Source organism: Acinonyx jubatus, chromosome B1, assembly GCF_027475565.1.
Source record: "Acinonyx jubatus isolate Ajub_Pintada_27869175 chromosome B1, VMU_Ajub_asm_v1.0, whole genome shotgun sequence".
Lineage (NCBI taxonomy): Eukaryota > Metazoa > Chordata > Mammalia > Carnivora > Felidae > Acinonyx > Acinonyx jubatus.
This window is the reverse complement of record NC_069382.1, coordinates 188,764,071-188,770,334: the sequence shown is the minus strand read 5'-3', so window position 1 is coordinate 188,770,334 and position 6,264 is coordinate 188,764,071.

Below are 6,264 nucleotides of genomic sequence, written 5' to 3'. Positions count from 1 at the left end.
ATTTTCACCTGTTTTACATATGCTGTATTCACCAAGCATGTGGCTGGCAAAGTTTGACTTCTGGTTTTGTTTCCTTGGAGCGAAGATGTACCAGGGCATACCTGACTGTCAGGGGACAGGGTGGGGGCGGTCTTGTTATAATCTGGTACATGGCTATCCTGGCTTGTAGATGCCAGTCTCTTCAGAGGTGACTGTAGTTCAGCCTCTCTCATCCCATTGCCTCAGGAATCACTAATAAAACAGCAAACTCCCAAACTTGCTGAGCCAGGTCCATACCTCCTAGAAAAGTCACCAGAGTCCCTGCCACCCTGTGAGATTTGCATGGCTACCTGGGAACTAACCAGCTGGTCGGTCCTGAGGATGCATCTTTCTTTGGTTGCTACTGAAAACAATCTCAGACATGTGTCCGTAAAGATCTATTTAACACCCACCTTTTTTTTTTTTTTTTTTTTAATTAGACAAAGTTTCTGATCTCTTCCCTTATTCACACACACTCTTCCCCTCCTGGGCATTGCCTTCCCTTGAAGCAGGTAATACCCTAATTGAAGGTGATTTCCTGAGGGGAAGGATATGAATTGGAGAGTTTGAGGGGTGACTGCCCCATCTCTCCCTGTCTCCCTCTGGTGGCAGCTTCTGGCATGGCAGGTATAATGATGTGAATTGTAAACCACACCACAGGGAGCCCTTGCTCAAAATCTTCCAGTGTCTCTCCCCATCACTTATAATAAAACCTATTTTTTTAAACCAGGCTCCACAAGGGCAAACACCATCTGGACCCTGCTTACCTCGACAGCCTTCTCTTTCCTCCTCACAATACCTGTGTCTTCATTCTGACTGCAAATATACCAAGCTCAGCAACCTTAGATACTGTGTACTTGCTTTTCAGTCTCCAGAGTTTCCTTCCCCCAGACTCATTAAGCCAAGCTTCTGCTCATCACGTAGGTCGCTACTTAACTACCACTTCTTTGGAGAAGTCTTCCCTAGCGACAGCAGCTAAGGAAACCCTCTTTCTTCATCAGATTGCCCCATTTTACTGGTTTCTCACGGCACTTATCACTACTTTATATTTTCCTGTTTATCTTTGGATTAAGTTGCTTCCTTTGCAACTTAAATTGTATCCCCATTCCAGGACACTGCTTGTATCGTTCAGTTCTGCCTTCCCAGCCCTTAAAGTCTGTCCAGCAAGGGGTAGGGAGGGGCTCTGTGAGCATTTATTAATGAATCCATTCTACCATTCTCCTATCCAACAGCCATGACAGATACAATTAATCAATGTGCTGCTCTTTCCACTGCATATTATGGCACTGAGAGGACAACTTGCTAGAGATCCTCAGTTGACTCCATATGCAAAAACAAATTCCGGACAGAGTAAAGAGCTACATGTAAAGAAACATAGAGATGATAGTTAAAGGGGTCTATTCTTATAATATTGCATTGGCGGGGGGGGGGGGATCTTAATGGAGAAGATACTCTAGGGGTGCCTGGGTGGCTCAGTCGGTTAAGCATCTGACTTCAGCGCAGGTTATGATCTCATGGTTTGTGAGTTCGGGCCCCACATCAGGCCCCATGCTGACAGATTGGAGCCCGGAGCCTGTTTCAGATTCTGTGTCTCCCTCTCTCTCTGCCCCTCCCCCACCACTCATGCTCTGTGTCTGTCTCTCAAAAATGAAGAAATGTTAAAAAATTTAAAAAAGAGAAAAGAGAAAAGATACTCTAAAGTTAAGCATAAGTATGGCCAAGAAGGTAAGGAGAAAGTCTTGACAATGTGACATTAAGAATGCTGAATGTTTGTATGGCACAATCAACCAGGTAAAAGGCGAGGTTTACATTTGGTGGAAATATTTGCAGAGTAAATGACCGACCAATGGTTGATAACCTTAACTATTTTTTTTTAAATGTTTATTTATATTTGAGAGAGAGACAGAGTGTGAGCAGAGGCAGGGCAGAGAGAGAGGGAGACACAGAATCAGAAGCAGGCTCCAGGCTCTGAACTACCAGCACAGAGCCGGACGTGGGGCTCGAACCCACGGACCGTGAGATCATGACCTGAGCCTAAGTTGGATGCACAACCGGCTGAGCCACCCAGGCGCCCCGACCTTAACTATTTTTTAACCGTACAAATTAATAAGAAAAAGAAAAGAGTGAGACAGAAAATGAACATTAGATATCCACAAAGAGTTCACACGATGCAGGTGGCCCAAGAGGATGTTGAAAGGGAGCAGGATGTGGCACTCGAAAATGTGCCACTTTGGCATGTGGACTAATTTGAGGTGAAGGCAGTCCAGACTTAGCGGATTCAAGGAAAACTTTACCTTTCCCTTAACTGCCAAACAGAATTTACATAAAGGTCCAGAAAGGGAGATACTACCAGAGATAACTTTTACCTGAAAGACTTACCTGTTGGACAGGCAAACATCTGACTACCGAATAACCCTCTTCTTATCTTCCTATGACGCGCTCTTCCACTAGGAAGCCCCAGGCCCCTACCCCATTCCTTAGCTCAGGATGGCATATAAGCCCCGACTCCCTGACTGCCTTTGCATCTCATGTGGGTATAGGGGCTCCCCTACGTATGAAATTAAATTTTGCTTTTTTCCTGTTCCTCTGTCTTTACCAATTTAATCATTAAACCAGCCAAAGAACCTAGAAGAGTGGAATAAAAGAATTTGTCCCCAACAATGTGGAAAGACATTCAACCACACTTATGATCAAAGAAAATGAAACTCAAGATAGATTTTTCCCCCCTATTACATTAATGAAACAAAAAAGATCCAAAGCTGTCATGGATGTGGAGAAACGGCCATTGTTACCATGGGGAAGAGTGTGAACGTGTCCTGCCTTTTTGGAAGGGAATTTGTCAGTACAAAATTTCTACTGCCCGTGTACAACAATTTTGCACCTAGGTGTTTATAATCATTGACATTTCTTTGGATATAAGTGAGATTAAGCATTTTTCATGTTACTTGCTCATCTCTGTATTTTCTTATTCTGAACGTGCCAGCATATGACGTCTGCCTGCTTCTCTACTAGTAGACTGTTAGCTGAGTAAGATTTGGAGACGCAGAGCAGCACAAAGAGGGCACTGAAATCCGCTTCTTCACACAAGAACTATTGAACTCCTTTATCATTTCACTCTCAAGAGCAGAAACAGTTGCACTGAAACCATAATATAATCACAATCGCTTCTCAGCAGTGGCCCCATCCCCAGGAACTTGCGTCCTTCCTAACTTGCTAAAAGGATGTAGTGATAGCATTTACATTTTTTAAAAAATGTAATTCATCATGCATTCTTTAATTCACTTAGCAAACATTTATTGACCACCTACCTCTGCCAGGTCCTGCTTTAGCCATCTGTCCTCAACCCTTTTGCTCTTACTTATAAAATATGCACAAACCCTTAAGAAGCAATGCCTTAGGAAGCAAGCCCAGTCATCAGGGTCCACGAAAAAGATACCCACGTGTGCACATGGGCACATCGGAGCCAGAAGAAAAATTCTGTTATTAAATTTTAAAAAGCAGAATCTCGAAAACCTTAAAAATCCTCCATGTGTTATTAAGTCAAAAAAAGTTAACAAAACGCTATGTGTATAATGTTCCCACTTTTGCTAAAAAAGTGTGTGTGTGTGTGTGTGTGTGTGAATGAATTTATGCAGGAAAAGTTCTGAAAGGATATATTCAAAACTTATTTCCTTAAATGATGAGATTTCAGGTTTTCATTTCCTTTTTTTCTCATTTTGTTTTCTAAATTTTCTGCTCCTGATATATACTGCCCCAATAATCTCAGAAATGCAAAAGTTCTTAATGCCATAGTTAAAAGTGGGCTTTGTAACCAAATGTCCATTTCTCTTTCAATTTTTTCTTGATCACTCCCTAAACTTAAGAGTTAGAAAGTTAGCTTTTAAAAGTTACTTTGCAAGCCCAAACCTTAGTTTGTCACCCGAAAATAGTGTTAATAACTAATAACTATCCCCACGGGTTCTTGGTTTGAATTCAATAATATCAAGTAAGAAACACTCTGAGCACAGAGCTTCATGCTTAGTAAGTGCTCTCAATGTTAGTTCATGTTTTTTTCTTCTCTTCTCCTTATACAACAAATGTTAAAGTCAATTAAACCTTAGGGGGTCTATAAAAGCTATAACTAAACACCCAGGACTTTCCAGGATAAACCCAGTTTCAAATATTTCATCGTATTGCTGCACTGCGTATACTGATTTTGTTTTCAGATTCATGATTTTCATCAGCCTCATGTTTCTTTGGCCGTCTTATCACAATATCTAATGTCTTTGAGCGTTCACTATATGCTATCCGATCTTCTGAAATGAGAAAAAATAGCTCTGAGAGTCTGACACATAGCTTCAACCCTCACTCATAGCCAAAGCGTCTTACATAGTTAACTTGAGAAGTTATCTGCCTTCTTTGATAGCTAGGCAAACTTAGTTCATTGGAATAGTAAAAGTGCTTCTTAACAAATACATATTTTTCAATTATAGTAATATTAAGGATTAGATATTTAAAAATAAGGAGAAGTTCTAATTGCATTTTATAAAGTAAATATAATATCGATACTAAAAGATGGTGACATTGCACAAAAACAAAACAAAATGAAACAAAAAATCAGAACAGACTAATCACATTAAAAATCTTCAATACAATTTGAGCAAACAGTTCGCTAAAAAATATACATTAAAACCATGCACCCAGATATTTAAGCAAACTAAGTGTCCATCAATAGGTGAATGGATAAAGAAGATGTGGTATATATATCACAAATATATATATATATATATATATATATATATATATATATATATATACACACACACAAAACAGAATATTACTCAGCCATAAAAAGCAAGGAAGCTGGCTATTCACAACAATATGGATGGACCTAACTGTAATATGCTAAGTGAAATAAGTTAAACAAAGAAAGACAAATACTATATGATTTCACCTATATGTAGAATCTAAAAAAAAAAAAAAAAAGAAGAAGAAGAAGAAGAAAGAAAGACAAGACAAGACAAGACAAGAAAAGGCATAAATACAGAGAGCAAACTGATGGTTGCCAGAAAGGAAGGGGGGTGGGGGATAAGTAAAATAGAAGGGGATTAAGGGACAAACTTCCAATTATAAAATAAATAAGTCATGGGAATGGAAAGTACAGCATACGGAATATAGTCAAGAACATTATATCTTTGCTGACAAAGGGTAACTACACTTAGCAAGGGGAGCACTGAGTAATGTATACAATTGTCAAATCTCTATGTTGTACACCTGAAACTGATATTATATATCAAAAAATGTTCACTTTTTAAGGAATGTAAACGTGTTTCAATATGAGGAGTTGTATTTACACAATTAATCAAACTAATAGGCTGAAAGAGAAAAATTATATGATTATTTCCAGAGATGCGAAAAGGGCACCTGCCAGAATTCACTTCTATAAGAATAAAACAACAAAATAAGAATTGATGGATATTTCCTTGGCATGTATAAAAATTACATACATAACCTTAATACCCAAGCTGCTAAAATTAGTAATAAGAAAAGTGATGTCTATCAATTCCACACAAAGATGCTCAAGGAATCCGTTGCTATGTAACATTTGCAATGACTAATACTTCAAACAAAATGTTACATAGCATTGGATTTCGCACCTCTTATTCCATTTTTAGTGACTCTGACTCTGTTGCTAAGGTTGTATATGGAATTTTTAAATTTATTAGTGTAACAAAATAGAATGTTAATATAATATACAACTACTATCACATAATTTTCTGTAATTAGTATATATTCACATATTAAAGAAAATTCCTGCAAGACCCAAAAGTAGACTTAAAAAAAGGAAGTCACCTATGTCCCTGGACAGAGACGCCAGTTTTTTCTAAATCAACTTATAAATATAATGCAATCCGATAAGAATCACAGCTGATGTTTTTTTCCTCAAGCTAAACACGTGGATTACAAAATTCATTTGGCAGTAGAAACAAGCAAGAATCACCAGAAAAATCCTGGAAGAAAAGAATTGTGAGAGAGGCTAGCCCTTTCAGAGGCTAAAACATACTACCAATTTTTTGTAAATCTCAAATGCGATATTGGTGCATAAAAAGATGGGCAAACCAGTGAAACTGGGGAGCAAACAAAGAAAGATACACCATTACAAGGGCAAATGTAGCATATGGTAAAAACATCTTCTCAAATCAGTGGAGAATAGATCAACATTTTTGGTAAGTAACATGGAGATAACTGGGTAGTAATATGAAAAAA